The sequence below is a fragment of the Lycorma delicatula genome, chromosome 4 (assembly GCF_047948215.1).
Source record: "Lycorma delicatula isolate Av1 chromosome 4, ASM4794821v1, whole genome shotgun sequence".
In the NCBI taxonomy this organism is placed as follows: domain Eukaryota; kingdom Metazoa; phylum Arthropoda; class Insecta; order Hemiptera; family Fulgoridae; genus Lycorma; species Lycorma delicatula.
In genome coordinates, this window is record NC_134458.1 from 52053987 (window position 1) to 52072861 (window position 18875).

Here is an 18875-nt window from a genome sequence, read left to right on the forward strand (position 1 = left end):
CCTTAAATCTCTAAGAGTACAAGTGTCTTTGAATTCAGGTGGAAGGTCAGTAACCAACTTTAGCTTGCCCCTAAGTGAGTTAGGCCACCTTTTAGGGAGGAGCTCAATGAGTTCTTCATCACTCAAATCGCTGGTCAAAATATACTCCATGTAATCGTCACCCGCAATAGGGTCCGTTTGGGTAGCTTGGGAAGTCTTTGTGTCTGGAGAGGACAGCTCGGAAAGCGGATTCAGTCCCTCGTATACTCGCCTTAGATCCTGTTCATGGGTCGCAATGTACTTATTCAAACCTGGGCCTAAATGCTGTTTCAACGATATCAGTATCATTCCCAATTGGTATGCTAGACTGCTCACTGTATCGGGTGCCTCTTCTTCCTCCTCGGAAGATCCTTGACGGAGCCTCTTCTTCCCTTTTAGATCGGTTTTCTTGACCGTCGCCGATTTTGTCATGCTTCTGCTACTTTGGGCGGATGTCCCATCCATAGGGAGTTAACCGCGTCTTCGCATGATATAGTACTGTACTCAGGGGGCTTCCCAAGTTCTACGAGTACCCACTCGGGGGAGGGGCCCCAAAAAAAAAAAGAAAAAAAAAAAGGTGGTTGGGGGGGTTGAGGGGGTAAGAAAAATGTATTTGACCGAAAATGGGGTCAAAAAATGGGGGGGGGGTCGTGGGGGTACTTGCTTCGGCATTGTACTCGTACTTGCTTCGGCAGTACATATACTAAAATTGGAACGATACAGAGAAGATTAGCATGGCCTTGCGCAAGGATGACACGCAAAATATTTTCTGCCCTGAGGTAGGTAATCACCACGTCCGGAACACAACATCTACGTTCCACGTCCAGGGCGGTAACAGCTGTACTTATGTACAATAGATATAGCTGGCTAACGGGGCTCCGAGTAAATTCCTCGGATATGCTTTTCTTTTGACCTGTTACCACCTTCAGGTCCTCACATGGATCGGATTTTTCGGCTACCTGCAGGATATGAACAATTAATTGATTAGGAAGTGGACACATACATAACTTAGAGCTGGCGATGTGGCGGTCAGGGTCAATGTTATTGCAGGTGTAACGGAGACCCTTCCGTTGTCCACATGCCCCCTGCGATGGCAAGCATGTAGCAATGGTGCCCATGTATGTCGATGCATGGGAGCTCTGAAAGCTTCGGTGAGTAGGAGCCTGGAGTCAGTGCAGAGATTGCGCATCCGCTCTCTGCCAGGACATATGCCGGTTCCACCGGAGTACCGGATCGGACCTCCAAGGTTAGTAGCCCTGGAGTGGGGGTGTACCCCTGCGGCTAGCCTTGCTACAGAAGGGATAAACGTTCATGAATATTGAACACACTAACGTGGCAGAGGGTGCAAGTAAACACCCTCGTTTAGAAACCTCCGATTCGCCACAAGCGAAGAGGAAAAAGAGCAAGGAGTCAGATAAAATCAAGAGAGATGCTGACACAATCAGTAGGGAATTGAGAAAGTCGTTGTTTGGAAACATTGCTCCCAAACCAAGATTTTTAATTATTACAAAGGAGAATAGAAACTTTCAAAAAGTTAGTCCATTCTTAATCGCAAGAGAAATTACTAATTGTGCTGGTGGTCCTGTCAAGGAAATTCGTAAAACTTTTAATGGATTGCATGTCGAAACCATCAACGACATGCAAAGCCAGAAAGTTCAGGCGTTGAAGAAGATCGGTGAATTTGCGGTTTCTGTCCAACCGCATAGCACACTTAACTCATCCAGAGGAGTTGTTGTTTGTCGCGATCTTCTAAATTGTACAGAAGAAGAAATTTTACAAGAAATGTCGAGTCAGGGAGTGACTCAGTGTCGCATTCTAACCATGCGAAGAAATGGTGAAGTTCTTCCTTCGGCCTCGCATGTTTTAACATTTAATAGGCGAACCTTCCTGAAAAGGTACGAGCTGGAATCCATCGGCTTGATGTACGAGCTTTCATTCCGCAGCCGATTAGATGTTTTAAGTGTCAACGATTCGGACACACAGCAGCTAGATGTGAAGCGCAGGAAATATGTATATGTGGAGAGAAAACACATGAGAGTGACCCATGTAAAGACCCTCCAATCTGCGTTAACTGTAAAGGGCATCACAACTGTCGTTCAAGGAACTGCCCTACATATAAATTAGAAACAGCCATTCAGGAAGTTAAAACGCTTCAGAAGGTCAGTTATCCTAAAGCGAAGAAAATTGTTAATCAGCGTACACCACCACCATCGACTTCTTATGCAGAAGCAGCGGCTGCTCCTTCGACATCTAAAATTAATGTGGAGCAGTTGCTTAACACGATGGCACCAAGTCTTGCGACAATGATTGAAAGAATCATTGATTCAAAGATTGAGTCGACTCATCAGAGAAAACAAAGTAAAGATGAGAAGGCTCATCCCCGGACTGACGCCGTTGACATGAGAGACGCACCAGCGCCGTTTAAAAAACCAGCCAAATCTGCGATCGAAAAGCCACCAACTAGGGTAAAAATTAAAAATCTTGACTTATCTGACAAAGAGAAACAGATCACTCCGTCGACTAGTCACAAGTCTAAAGAAATTGTGACAAGAAAATCCGAGTCTACCGAAATGGAGGTGCAAGTTATTATTGAAAAAGAACCAGACGCAGGTGATATAAAAACTGCAACAATGGAGCCTCCAAAAGCCCAAAGAAGAGCTTCGGTGAGAACATCTACTTCAGCTGGACCCAGCACTGCAGTAGAGATAGAATCCAGCTCATCAGCCGCGGAAAGTGCATCGCTTGCTAGTTTAGATTCAATTGCAACGATGTTAACAGCACCAAAGAACCTTTCATCACCTGATGTAAGCCGGCGAACGTCATTGGCATCAGAAAGAGAAGACGATGCCATGTCTGAGGCCTCAGACACTCTTTCGTCAGAAGTTGAGGCCGTACGCAGGATGGAAAAACGTGCAAGAAAGGATGGCCGAAAGGAAAGCCTAGGAAGTAATTTGTTGGATTAGAAGTTATGGAAAATGTAAAAATTTTGAACATTTTTGATTCATATGATTGTGAATCATTGAACTTTTTTTTTATTTTTTATTTTTTGAAGTGTGATGGGGCTAATGACCAAAGTACTCGATGCCCCTAAAAACCTCAAAAAAAAAAAAAAAATATATTTTCTGTAATACAGTATTACTGTTTACGGTATTTTGTGTTTACTGGAAATAATTTTAAGACGTTTTAAATTTAAATTCAATATTTTAAAGTAATTTTTTATTCTTTAGGTTTTCCTAAAATGTTTAAATTTTCTCAAAAGAAAACACAAATTTATAAAATAAATTGAATTTTTACAGGTACTAACTAATACAATTCGGGTAAACTCTTAAAAATTCGACCACACACACACACGCGCGCGCGCACACACATACACGAGTATATGTAATAAAGTTAACGTGTATATTACTAAAATGGGTCTCATTTTCCCATTACTTTACAGTTTTCTTAGAAAAGTGAAGCAAAAGAGACTTACTTAAAATTTTATTTGTGTTCTTCAACTGTGTTTTTCTGTTTGTACACCATTACGCAAAAACGTAATAACCTATTGAATTAACGCAATTTATTGAAGTTTTATCACTATCTACTATTTCTCAACATGAAGTATTTATAGTATTAATGGGTCAACCCCTCATAGATTTTTGAAAAAATTACTCGCGTAGGATGAAATTTACAAAAGAAAAGTAGTATAAAAATTAAAATTACTTCTTCCCAGATAAAACGGGTTTTAAATTTACGTGCTCATGTTGTAGTGTATTAGCAACATATTTTTATGGAAAAAATTAAATGTTAACAACTTTCCTTTATAAACTTTTCTTTGTATTCCAATGATGATCCAACCTTATATGAACTAATGATTTTTAAGATAATTATTTACTTATTTATTTTAATAGCTATTATCATTTAGCGACAAATTACAAGTTATGATAATTAAATACAAATTTTGTAAATACCGTTTGAGGAAATATTATTTGAAATCTCAAACGAGAGTATCATCCACCGACTTGAAAAAAACAATTTTTTTTCGTTTCCTAGATATGGATAAATTTTAATAAAACATTTCCGTGGAAAAATAAAAGTTTTAAAATTATATGCAAAGTTGCACATTCTCATACCCATGCACGAGTATATTAATTTAAAATAATTTTTAGGAATTATCATGTGTTATAGACAATTGTAATATGCAGATAACCATTTCGGCTGCGATCTTACTGAATAATAATTATAACCTCCTCTATGAATCATGAGACCTTGCCGTTGGTGAGGGGGCTTGAGTGCTCAGGGATACAGAGTAGCTGGACCGAAGGTGCAACCATATCGGAGAGGTATCTGTTGAGAGCCAGACTAAGGAATGATTCCTGAAAGAGGGCAGCAGCTCTTTCAGTAGTTGTTAGGGGCGTGAGTCACAATGACTTAAACGGCCATATCAACATCACTCAGTCCTCTGAGTACTGCGCAGCTGAAAGCAATGGAAAACTACAGCTGTTTTTTTTCCAAGAAAATGTAGCTCTCTGCATTTTCATTTTAAAAAAATGGAGGCGCCTTTCTTGGTAAAATATTCCGGAGGTAAAATAGTCCCCCGTTCGGATCTCCGGGTGGGGACTACTAAGGAAGGGGTCACCAGAAAACTAAAAAATAACATTCTACGAGTCGGAGCGTGGAATGTTAGAAGCTTAAATAAGGTTGGTAGGCTAGAACATTTAAAAAGGGAAATGGATAGGGTGAATGTGGATATAGTAGGAATTAGTGAGTCTCGGTGGGAAGAGGAAGGCGACTTTTGGTCAGGTGAGTTTAGAGTAATTATCTCAGCGTCAAATAATGGACAGGCAGGAGTAGGTTTCGTGATGAACAAGAAGATAGGGAGGAGAGTGGAGTATTTCAAGACGCATAGCGATAGAATCATTGTAATAAGGATAAAATCAAAACCTAAACCAACAACGATTGTTAACGTCTATATGCCTACAAGCGCCCATGATGATGATGAGGTAGAGTGTGTATACGAAGAGATTGATGAAGCAATTAAACACGTAAAAGGAGATGAAAATTTAATAATAGTTGGAGATTGGAATGCAAACATTGGAAAAGGCAAGGAAGGAAATATAGTGGGTGAATACGGGCCGGGCAAAAGGAATGAAAGAGGGGACCGACTTATAGAGTTTTGCACGAAGTACAATTTAGTAATTGCCAACAACCAATTTAAAAATCATAATAGAAGAATATACACTTGGAAAAAGCCAGACGATACTGCAAGGTATCAGATAGATTATATCATGGTTAAGCATTGATTTAGAAATCAACTCGTTGACTGCAAAACTTACCCTGGAGCAGACATTGATAGCTATAATAATTTGGTGATAATGAAATGTAGATTGGGGTTTAAAAAACTGAAGAAAAGGTGTCAGATGAATCGGTGGAATTTAGAGAAGCTTGAGGAAGAGGAGGTAAAGAAGATTTTTGAGGAGGACATCGCAAGAGGTCTGAGTAAAAAAGATAAGGTAGAAAATGTAGAAGAAGAATGGGAGAATGTTAAAAAGGAAAATCTTAAATCAGCAGAAGCAAACTTAGGCGGAATAAAGAGAACTGGTAGAAAACCTTGGGTTTCAGACGATATATTGCAGCTGATGGATGAACGTAGAAAATATAAGAATGATAGTGATGAAGAAAGTAAAAGGAACTATCGGCAATTAAGAAATGCTATAAACAGGAAGTGCAAACTGGCGAAAGAAGAGTGGATTAAAGAAAAGTGTTCAGAAGTGGAAAGAGAAATGAACATTGGTAAAATAGACGGAGCATACAGGAAAGTTAAGGAAAATTTTGGGGTGCATAAATTAAAATCTAATAATGTGTTAAACCAAGATGGTACACCAATATATAATACGAAAGGTAAAGTCGATAGATGGGTGGAATATATTGAAGAGTTATACGGAGGAAATGAATTAGAAAATGGTGTTATAGAGGAAGAAGACGAAGTTGAGGAGGATGAAATGGGAGAAACAATACTGAGATCTGAATTTAAGAGAGCATTAAAAGATTTAAATGGCAGAAAGGCTCCTGGAATAGATGGAATACCTGTAGAATTACTGCGCAGTGCAGGTCAGGAAGCGATTGATAGATTATATAAACTGGTGTGTAATATTTATGAAAAAGGGGAATTTCTGTCAGACTTCAAAAAAAGTGTTATAGTAATGATACCAAAGAAAGCAGGGGCAGATAAATGTGAAGAATACAGAACAATTAGTTTAACTAGTCATGCATCAAAAATCATAACTAGAATTCTATACAGAAGAATCGAGAGGAGAGTGGAGGAAGTGTTAGGAGAAGACCAATTTGGTTTCAGGAAAAGTATAGGGACAAGGGAAGCAATTTTAGGCCTCAGATTAATAGTAGAAGGAAGATTAAAGAAAAACAAACCAACATACTTCGCGTTTATAGACCTAGAAAAGGCTTTCGATAACGTAGACTGGAATAAAATGTTCAGCATTTTAAAAAAAATTAGGGTTCAAATACAGAGATAGAAGAACAATTGCTAACATGTACAGGAACCAAACAGCAACAGTAACAATTCAAGAACATAAGAAAGAAGCCGTAATAAGAAAGGGAGTCCGACAAGGATGTTCCCTATCTCCGTTACTTTTTAATCTTTACATGGAACTAGCAGTTAATGATGTTAAAGAACAATTTAGATTCGGAGTAACAGTACAACGTGAAAAGATAAAGATGCTACGATTTGCTGATGATATAGTAATTCTAGCCGAGAGTAAAAAGGATTTAGAAGAAACAATGAACGGCATAGATGAAGTCCTACGCAAGAACTATCGCATGAAAATAAACAAGAACAAAACAAAAGTAATGAAATGTAGTAGAAATAACAAAGATGGAGCACTGAATGTGAAAATAGGAGGAGAAAAGATTATGGAGGTAGAAGAATTTTGTTATTTGGGAAGTAGAATTACTAAAGATGGACGAAGCAGGAGGGATATAAAATGCCGAATAGCACAAGCTAAACGAGCCTTCAGCAAGAAATATCATTTGTTTACATCAAAAATTAATTTAAATGTCAGGAAAAGATTTTTGAAAGTGTATGTTTGGAGTGTCGCTGTATATGGAACTGAAACTTGGACAATCGGAGTATCTGAGAAGAAAAGGTTCGAAGCTTTTGAAATGTGGTGATATATGAGAATGTTAAAAATCAGATGGGTGGATAAAGTGACAAATGAAGAGGTATTGCGGCAAATAGATGAAGAAAGAAGCATTTGGAAAAATATAGTTAAAAGAAGAGACAGACTTATAGGCCACATACTAAGGCATCCTGGAATAGTCGCTTTAATATTGCAAGGACAGGTAGAAGGGAAAAATTGTGTAGGCAGGCCACGTTTGGAATATGTAAAACAAATTGTTAGGGATGTAGGATGTAGAGGGTATACTGAAATGAAACGACTAGCACTAGATAGGGAATCTTGGAGAGCTGCATCAAACCAGTCAAATGACTGAAGACAAAAAAAAAAAATAATTATAAGCGAATCAATCATAATAATTTCGATGAAACCCTAAAAGAGTACTTTGACAATTTATTGCAAATATAGACGATCTTTTTACAGTCCTGTTTATCCGAAACTGGGTTATCAAAACGTATTTGGCGTTTAGATATTTACAATATATTCATTGTCTATTTTTCCGAAATTTCAGAACGCCGTATCTTTTGTAATTTCAATCCAAATATTTAATTCCAAGGTTCCACAGCGTTATGCAACTAGTTTATTATAAAATTAACTAGAAAGCAGACTAGAAAGTATAAATTACAGACCCATCAGCTAGATGCATGTGGTTATAAACATGTATAATCTGTTATAATCAAATTAGCATAATGAATTCATTCATCTTTTAGTCAAAAAAAAGAAAAAAATATTAGCTGTATTTTAGCCCTATTCTGTATTTTATAGGTCTAATTTTGTTTAAAATTAATCTTATTTAAAGTAAAGTTTGAAATTATTAATAAAAATATTCAATAGATTTCAAATAATTTCATCATTTTATACCTCTCAATTATTATGATGTAATAATTTAAACGATATTTATCCGGACATTCATGCAGACCAAGATCGGTCTAGCCCGGATTAACGAGATTAAAATATGTTTACATTGGTCTATTATAGAGTCATTAAATTACGGTCGGAAAGTAATAATAAATAATTTTTTTAAATAAAATTAAATATAAAAAAAAAACCGCTGAAAAGTTCAGAATTAATTAATTTACTTTTGAGGAAGAAATTGTATAATTAACTGTTTATGTCTCGACTTATAAACATAAAAGAGTTTAATAAATGTAATGAAAACAAGAGTTTAACAATAAATGTAAGGTACTGTGTAATTTAAAAATACCTGTGGAATAATTCAAATATTAATTTTTTCAGCCGATGAGAGTATTCCGATAAAAATTCAGAATCTTTTTTCATTTTATATAATAAATTTGTAATATTTGTTCTAATTTCGATTTAATTTTAATTGTTATAACAATCAAAATCGACAAAAATTTGGCGGTCAAATTTTGTTACGCTTTCGGTTTCAGTTTCTGTTATTGTTATTATTCACGCTAAGAGAATGACTTATACAAAGGAGGCAGCTATTTCGTATTTGTAATTTAGTCGATATATTTGGAACTGAATATAACAGATGGTTACTAAAAATGTAGTAAAAGATGAGGTTGCAGGCTGCAGCCTTAGAGGCTCGTGAAATCAATTTCAGGATCTTGATAGAGTTTTTGTCGGGTGGTGGGCGGGAGAAGGGAATACACTTCGGGGATAGCGAAGGGAATGGAAAAAGGGAGAAGGCGAAGAGTACGGTCGGGAATAGTTAAGTTCTGTCAAAGGCTTTCTTTTCTTCTTTTCCTGCTGTTCCCCCTTTTCTTCTCTATTCTTTTTCCTCCCCCATCGTCAGCCTCTGAGAAGGGATGTTTTCTCTCCTCCCGTTTTCTTTAGACGACCTACTCGTCTCCATAGCGACCGGGCAGGGCATACTCTCAGCTCTCAAGATAGGAAGAAGGGAGGTTTGAAACGGGGGATGAGATGACTGACCCGTTTCAAATTTAATATCGCGCGCCATGCGTTTTTATACCGGATGCCGACAACAGAGAATTAATCCCTACACGTAAGCTAAATAACAATAAACAGTATTTCTCTTATCATGAGGAATCAAAATTGTTAATTTATTTGGATATGAATAACCTCAGGGATGTATAAGATAACTACAAAAAAAATTGACTAAAATTAGAGTATTAACATATTTACTGAATAACAATCATAGACAACTCAATTTGTAGATAAGGGAAAAACTCCGATCTTTGTTGAAAGTATAAAATTTATCTTATATACAACACATATCAAATAAAATATGCGAATTTCGGTAAATCTATACAGAAAAAACTTTCATAATACTTAAAAATAAACATGAAAACATTTTAAATATATTAAAATATATATAGAAACCAAAAATTCATCTGAAATTTTGGCAAAAAACAGTAGAAAATATTTAGATAAAATTTATCTAAATTTATCAAATCAGGCTATTTTCTATGTAGACCACTTTTTTTTTTCTTGTTAGGATAAAGAACCATATTTGATGTTTTTCAAAACTTACAAGATTGAAAAACTAACATAAGTCAGTATTCTTTGAAACAAAATTCAAATATGTTCAGATTTAAAATGCGATCTTTATTTCAAGTTTTCTGATAGGAATTCAATAAAAATTATGAAAACCAAATAAACGGTAGGATGAAGTAACCAAATGCATTTAAATTCTTCAGTAATCAATTAAGTTTGTTTCAAGCATCATTTATTTTAATTATATTTCTATTAATCATATTACTTCATCATATACAACGATAATGTTTTAAACAAAAAAACTTCCGTTGTTTATTTGTGTTGCCTTGATAAAAATTTTGTTTTTTTAGGTGTAGGTTTTTAGCTTTTCAATTATAAAAATCGTGTGGAGAATTGTTTGTATAAAGACTAAATTAAATATTTTTTTTGTGATGAATAGAGATGGAACTGATCTATGCAAAGTTTTGAAAACGTCCAAAAATTCTTTTGAACAATTTTTTTTAAGGCGGAGACCGAAAATATCGCAGAAGCTACTTGATACTCTGATCCGTATCAAATATGACTGTTAATGATTTTATCTTACAGTACCGGATTTCTTTTTGGAATGAGAGGCATGTTATGATTATCGATGATAAAGATTTACCAAAAAGTAAATAAAAAAACAAAAATTGTCGGTTGTTCAAATACTACAGAAAACGTATGACAGAATTAATTAATTTTGTAAAATAACATTTAAAAATAAAAAGGAAATATCCCTGGTGGGGATCGAACCCACGACCTTTGGATTAGAAGTCCAACGCGCTATCCACTGCGCCACAGGGACTACATGCATGATCGATCACGTAATTAATTATTAATCAAATATATAATTTAAATATTTAACTGCTATAAAAACAATCGCTAATTTTTATGTATTTTTGGGTGCTGAATCCATGTATGACCTCAATTTCTTTCAATTATGTAAGAATTTTTTATATTTTATTTTTTATTTTATAATTTAAAAAAAAAATATATATATATATAAAAACCAATTTTAAATAAATAAACTTAGAATTCATTTTTACATTAATTCATATTTACAAGTAATATGAAAAACAAAATTTCTCTAAAATATCATTAAAACTAATGAAAACACATGGTAAAATACTAATGTCCTTACAAGTTCTAACAAAATCCTTTTTCCATTTTGTTTCGATGCTCCATTTGATGGAGCATCTTTTTCTTCAGTGGTCTCGCAGCGGTCGTCTAGTTTTAACATCCAACAGTAGTCAGCTATCATGCTCACGTTCCATTTCCCTTGGTATCTTCTCTCCATTTCTTTCATGTTTGGTGAATTCTTTCCCCCTAGTCCTCACTTATTGAACTAAGATTTTCGGAAAAGTAGTCTAGGTGCGAAACTAGAAAATGCACCTTTAAGCTCATTTTATAGCTAAAACTTAAGCTATAAAATGAGCTTAAAACTTTAGCCCTATTTCTTTGAATTTTTCTAACATATTTTGTATAATATTTTTATAATCTTCTTCTTTTTTGTTGCCGAGAAACTTTATAACTGTATTCTCGAAGGTTTTCCAAGCCTATTTTTCTGCTTAAGCAGAAACACCCTCCTTTACTTTTGTTTCTGATAAACCTGGAAACTGATTACAAAGATACTTGAAATATTATTCATCTTTTTTTAATGTCTTTACAAATTGCTTCACTAATCCTAATTTATTATGTAAAGAAGGAAGTAAAATTTTGCTTGGCTCTACTAAACTTTCTCTTTCAATTTTTTTCGTACCAGCGTTTAAGATTTGCCTTGGTAGTCATCATTTTTTATTATAGTGCTGCTTTCCATCACGACTATCCCACGCGCACAAAATACATGGATATTTTGGATATTTGGTATAACCGGTTTGTTGTCCAACTAACAAAGCAAGTACGTTCAAATCACCACAAATTGTCCAACCTTGATCCTTACACCAAAATTTAATTAATATTAACTCAAGATTTTCGTACAGCTCTTTCAAATGAATAGAATGAAAGTATTTACTTCTACTGCTGAGAAGAACAGCCATAAAACTCCTTTTCAATGAATCAATAAACAGTCTCCAATCAGAAACCTTTTAGTCAATGTAGAATTGTTTCATGAGTCCGGGTAGATCATTACGGTAGACTAATATATCTTCTTGAGAAAAATATTGAACAGTCTTTTTCTTTGTTGTTAAACCAGTAAAAAGTAGTGCCAGGCGCTAACAAATTTTTTCCTTCAACATTGAGCCTTAAAGTTCAGAGTCCTTAGGAAGTCCCCTCACATTTATTTCGGGTTACTCGAACAGTTTTGGTCCATCACCTCGTCGATCATAATCATCATTTTCATCATCCAGTTCATTAGCACAGGCCTATGAATCACGTAATCATCTAATGCTTTTCATCATCTAATTTATTTGGTGGTGAAGGAACAGGTATTTCTGGCTCATAATGTACAAAACGTATCACTGATCGAAGGTTTGGGTAAAACCGTCCTTTCTGTTTTTTTTTAAACTGAATCCTTGTATTGTATATGAACAAAAGTAAATATCATCGTTATGATTGGTTGGTTTTCTCCAAACCACAGACACTTCAAAGCGGAAAGACTATTCTTTTTCTTTGTGACCACTACCGAAGCTCTTCAACACAAACTGAATAAACTTTAAGTGGAGCCCAATAATTGTCTTGGTCTCCTAATTTCACACCAATATATGAAAAATACACTTTTTTAATGAATTCTGCAATGTTTTTTTGATGTTTTTTGACAGTAAAGTTTCCAAAAATATAGCAAAAATAGTCAGGCGCATTAACACAGCATCTTGACGTCATTGGAACTTAACTGAATAAAAACTTGTAAGATATAAGTTACATAAAATTCCTTGTAAAATGTAAGTACGTAAAATAATTAAAATATAAATTAAATGAACGAAGCCGTCACAAATTAATAGTACAAATGCACACCATAGTTGTAAGAAAGGTATTGAACCCTAATCTTTTGTCTAGAATAGCAGGGTGAAGTAGTAATGGAGAGGCAGAGAAGTAGTAACAGGAAAATGAACAGATATGTACTAACACGAAAGTGGTTGTATGTACAGTTATGTTATAGATTTATTCTTGTTTTTGACTAATGTTTCAGAAAAAATCTCTGTGAAATCGTGTTAAACGACTTCGAGAAAATCGTTTCGTGATGGAATTTTTAAAACTTTTCCCGATTTCCAGCGCCAAAAAAATCGATTGAAATCACTAGTTAAGAGTCCAGACAATTTTACCATCGCATACTTGTGATTTTCTTTTGACGCAGGAACAACATGGGAACGTATTAGACCATGGATCAGAATATATTTCATATGCAGTTTCAAGTGCACTGACATTGACAAACAATGATGACAGCTACCTACTGTGCTCAGTTAAATAAAGTTGTACTAGACACGTAAACTTCTGGGATATTTTATCACCGCTGCGTTACATGCTACATTGAATTTCAACTACAGTGAACCTCATGAAATAAATAGCTCATCTTTGAATAGTTACAACTTCCGCCAATCAATAGATGGAAAAAATTGAGCTGTACACAATATTAGAACTTGTTTTCCTCTTGCAATATTTTTGTGTATTGTTTTTGGTTGGAAGAAAACATACAGAGATAACAGAAAATTACATACATGGTAGTAGTAATCAAGTAGTAATCAAGATAATAATGCCCTGAGGTAGATAATTCCCAGGTCTGGAACATACCATCTACGTTCCATGTCCAGCTGGCTAACGGGGCTCCGAGTAAATGTGATCTTTCATTCGACTTGACTTCCATCTTCCAGTTACTATTTGGATTGGATTTTTTGGCCAACTGCAGATCATGTATATCTTAAAAAGATTTTGGAAATTGACTTATACCATCTTTAGAGCTGGCGATGTGGCGGCCACGGTCGATGTGATTGCAGGTGAAACAGAAACCCCTTCCGTTGACCACATGCCTTCTGCGATGGCAAGCATGTAGTAAGGTGACCATGTACGGCGGTTCATGGGAGCCCTGAAAGTTTCGGTGAGTAGGGGCCTGAATTCAGTGAAGAGACTGAGCATCCGCTCTCTGCCAATACATGTGCCAGTTCCATCGGAGTACCGGACCGGACCTCCAGAGTTGGTAGCCCTAGAGTGGGGGTGCACCCAAGCGACTAACCTTGCTATAGAAGGGATAAACCTCACATGCAGATTTTTGAACAACTAAACGTGGAAGAGGGTTCACATAAACACCTTCGTCTAGAAACAGCCGATTCACCAGAAGCGAAACGGAAAAGAAATAAAAATTCAGTGAGAATTAGAAACGACCTCAAAAGTCAACAGAAGCTATTTGCAAGAAGGAGTACACCTAGCCCCAGTAATCTTGTGATAATGAGAGTAATGGTAACTTCTTTAAAGTGAGCCCGTTCTTGATTGCTCGCGAGATTACCGCGTGTGTTAGTAGACCTGTAAACAAAATTTTCGCAAAACATTTAATTGACTGTTCTCAGAGACTGTAAATGACGGCCAAACGTAGAAAATTCCTGCGTTGAAGAAAACTGGTGAATTCTCCGTGTTTTTACAACCACATATCACCCTTAATTCATCCAAAGAGATAGTTATATGTCGGGATGTGCTCAACTGCACTGAAGAAGAAGTAGTTCAACTTGAGAGGAGCGAATATTAAAGGAGAAAGTTGAGATTCACTGGACATTTTTACTCTTTTGGTTGAAAGCATACTCAAGTTAAAAGAAGTTCTGAGTTGGATGGGTTTATTACTAGCAGAGAAATTCAATTTGAAAATACAAAAGAATTGAAAAGAAAAGTAACTTAAAGGTAAGAATTAAATAAAGGTAACTGAAATGCGACACAAACAGCATAAAAAATCAAATATTAAAGATACGTGAATCATATCACACTAGAAGTTACAGAATTTTGAGAGAGATTATAGATGATGGATACGAAATAAGGTACAAATCAAAATGATTCTGTTATGCATGGAGCGATTTTTTGCAGCAAAAATTCAGCTAGTATCTAACTTAGTTCTATGATTAGAAAAATTTATTTTAATTTTTTGAGTAAAGCGTTTAGTGTATTAAAACATGGACAATAACAAAAAAAAAAGGTTATAGCCTTTTAAAATGTTGTATGCTGAAAGTTAGATGATAAAGTATGAAATGAAATGAAATCTTAGGATGAATTTAAGAGGGGGTAAGTTCACAGAAAAATTACTTAAACAAGTGAACTACGTTGTGACCCGGACACAAAGCTATTCATGTTTAGTTCATCTATTGGTAAAGAGACGCGTAGAAGATAAGAATTTTAGTGGAAGACAAAGACTGGAATATTGAAACAGATAATTGAGGATGGAAGATGTAGTAATTACTTTGAGAATAAAATATTAGCAGTGAGCGGATAAAAAATCAAACTAATCGAATGACTGTAGAGTAAAATATTTAAATGTGTCTGCGTTACCGAGAAAAACGAAAATAATGATATTGTTTGGAAGTTGTCCCATGTTTATTACGATAATAAATTCGTTTACCGAGGAAAATTGTTATTTTTATTTTTTGGGAAATGCATATGCATTTAGAACTATATCACAGATCGAGTCTAATTATTTCCAGAATTTCACTTTTAGTCTGTATGAGTTAATTAAATTAAATAAGTACAACTAAATGAATCCATAATACCATATGACAATTGTTATGAAACTTGATGAACAGATGTTTTATCTATCATTTTCCTTTTTTTTTATCTAAACCAGCGTTTCTCAAACTGCGGTTTGCGGTGGTATGAAAGGGGGATCGTGAAATTATCCCTCAGCTTTACACGTAAACAATAATGAAATCATTTTATAAGAAAAAAATCGTTTATTGTTAACATTTTACTTACATTTATAAGTATCCATGTAAAGAAAATAGATTAATAAGACGGTCGTGTTTGTTTTTCATTTAAACGTTTTTCCACACGTGGATCTACGTTAGAAACACACAAAAGAAAATTGTTTTCATGTGATAAAAGACGATTCGTATATTTAGTTTTTAGCGCAATCATAAACGAAAAACCCTTTTAACACAAGTAAATAAAAATGCGGCGAAAGGGATTAATGTTTTCAATGCTTCTGTGACAAGAAAATTTCAATATTCACTTGGACGAGCAACCCAAAACGTATTTAAATCTTCTGATGTGAATTGTAGTTTTATCGGCACATGTTGGGACGAGCTGGTCGTGAATCTCAACTAGTAATTTAGCAGCTGTAATAAGGTTTTCACTAAATGAATTTAGTGAAAACTAAACCGTCTCTTCGAGATATCAATTTTATCTTTCGCGAAATACTCCGTCAATCGAATTTTTAGCTCATGCAAATATATCTTCATGCTATCCAAACTGCGGTGAATAACAGTTTCTTCTTCACCCAAATTTTTCTCAATGTGATCGGAAGTGAGTGGAAACATATCAAATTTTTTTCCTCGAAGACGAATAATCCAGATATCAAGCTTCTTGATGAAAACATGAACTTTGTCGTTCATTAATAAAATGTTTTTATCACGTCCTTCTAGATTCACATTCAAATCGTTTAAATGCGAAAATACATCAGCTAAGTAAACCAACAACAACATATACTCATTATTCTGTAAACCATTGAGAATGGAATTTGTTTAACCTCGAAAAATGTTATTAATTCATGTCGCAATTACAATAACCGGGTTAATGCTTTCTTCCACGATAAACATCTGACTTCTGTTTGGAAAAGAGGAGACTTTCTTTTTTCGCCCATTTCATCGCATAACTTAGCAAACAGTAATAATCGACTTTTAATAAAATTAACCATTTTTACAGCGTTCCAAAGGATTTGTTTGAGATTTTCCGGCATATTTTATGTGACAAGACATATCTGTGAAGGAACCAGTGCGTCCATTTCGACCTTGGTATAAGATGTTTTAATTTTTTCAGAAATCCACTGTTCTTTCCTGTTATCGCCTTGACACTGTCACTACATATTGCAATACATTTTGTCCCATCTCTGTTATAATCATTTTAGTAGCTTCATAAAAAACATCAAAAAGATATTGTCCTCTTGTAATCCGGTTTTGATTTGCAAGATATTTTCATCGATTGATTTGTCCCTATCGCATTCATATCTCACTAAACTGAGAAATGTTTGCCACATCTGTTGATTCATCAAACTGAATACTAAAAAATTCACTTGAATTCGCTTGCTGAATTATCTGATTGCAAACATCGGCAGTCATGTCATCGATTCGTATTGATTCTGTGTCGTTAAAAAGCGGGATTTTTTCAATTATTTTTGCTTCTTACACGCCTATTAAAACACTGACCATTTCGATTGCAGCATGTGATATGAGTTTTTCTGCGATTGTTTGGAGTTTGGATATCTTAGCTAATCTTAATGCTGCGAGATAAGATGCTTCAATTTTACTTTTATCAGTATGGCTTGATTTACAAATAGAAGCTTGTTGATTTCTCAAAGTATGCAATTTTCTTTCGAAAAATTCAAGGGTTTGCTTCTATGATCCGGATGTTTATTTCCAAGTGTGGAATTAATTATGATGGCTTCATGATTTCATTGGAGAGGACTTGAAAGCAAACAACGCACTGTGAATTTCCATCCAGTGAGGTAAAACCGTAATTAAAATAATTTTCATTGTACAATCTCGTCTTTTTACCGATCGATTCATTGGATATAGATGACTCACTTCGTTTTTTCACGAATTTATCCGTCTTGCATAAAAATCTAATAGAAGAAAAAAACAGTTACAACGTTCGACCGCATACTAAGAAACCCAAACGTAAAATAACGATGCTTTTAAAATAAAGAATAACGTTGAAAATGTTATTTCCACAAATATTCCATTAATTATCAAATTTAATTAAAAAATAGAAGAAACTTAAAATTAACTTCGGATTCTATTTTTAATAAATATTTATACAAGGTAACTATAAAAACGATTCGTAGATTTTTTCCTCTCATCCTAGGTGTCACCTATTTTTTAAAAATTCTTTTAAAACATAATTCCTTTCTTGAATGAGAGAATGCATACAAAATTAAAATTATCTAGTATTTAGTGGAAGTTTAATTTCAAAGGAGATTACTAATCGAAAAATATTTTTATTTATCTATCTTCCAGCCTCTCTTTTTATCTTTTTTTGAAGATAAAAGTGAGATATACCAGTTGTTAGTAATTTGGAATAAGAGAAAAAACGGGTTTAAACATTTGTTTATGATTTGGGATTTCCATTTTTTTGGAGTTCCCGATAGGAAATTTTTACTATTATTTCCGTTGTAGCTTTTATGACGAAAGTGAGTCATAACTGACTAAATATCCCCTGACAACGACAGAAAACGCAAGGTGAAGCCACCACGTGGATGCTAAAAGTGAATATTAATTACTCTCACGGATAGTAGTTGAAGTTAGCAGGCATCGACTTAAGAGAGGACTGTTTCTATCACGGACAATTTTATGTGGCTTGCTCTACAGTAAGTTTATGCAGCAGCTAATCATTCTAAAATGGTGAGGACTAAATTATGTATACCTTCCACATTAAAGTGATGTAGAAAAATCAAAGAAAATTGTAACTTTTTAGGACAATTTTTGAGAAGAAGATTATACAGAAAAGGCAGCTGCATTAGTTAAAATTATAACTATTAGCTCTTCAGTTCAATATCTATACTTTTTCGTTGAATTTTAACTAATAATATACATTAATCTGGGGAGCTTATTATGTAAAACATCTGTCACTTGACGAATAATAAATGCGACTAAATTGCAATAAAACTGTTTTAAGAGTGTACTAAAATTAATTCTTTTCTGTGTTGTTTTGATGTATTAATATGTATTTCTAGAAAAACGGAAAAATAAGTAAATAAATATCCGATATTTACCTGTTTTCCCAATCGGGGAATTTTACCCTTTCATAAATTGTTTAAGAGATTACTTATCATAATTATTATATACATATATAAAAAAAAAATTAAGTAAATAAAGGTGCCGTTGAAGTTCCTTGAAGAGTGGTCAAAAAAAATTTTAAGTAAAAATATAATATCAATTTTATATAAATATAGATAAAAAAAAACCTTTTATTTTTCAATCTGTGGTTACTTAATAATTTTTTCCCTAATTTTTAATGTAAATGTAAATTAAAACCACACTATATTTCTATTGGCATCAATTGCAGGAAAATTTGTTGTTTTATATAAGTTTTTATTAAAAAAAATCCTTTCGTCACGCCGGAAGGCGG

At 34.3% G+C, this 18875-nt stretch overlaps 1 non-coding gene and 1 pseudogene across 1 annotated transcript; one reads left to right on the plus strand and one right to left on the minus strand.

Annotated features, from left to right (window-relative positions):
* The first annotated feature begins 697 nt into the window (after positions 1–697).
* Positions 698–787, plus strand: LOC142324313 (U6 spliceosomal RNA; annotated as a pseudogene).
* A 9574-nt stretch (positions 788–10361) lies between these two features.
* On the minus strand, positions 10362–10434 carry TRNAR-UCU (transfer RNA arginine (anticodon UCU)). Its single transcript has one exon. It is a non-coding gene; the product is annotated as a tRNA-Arg (tRNA).
* Between the last annotated feature and the right edge of the window lie 8441 nt (positions 10435–18875).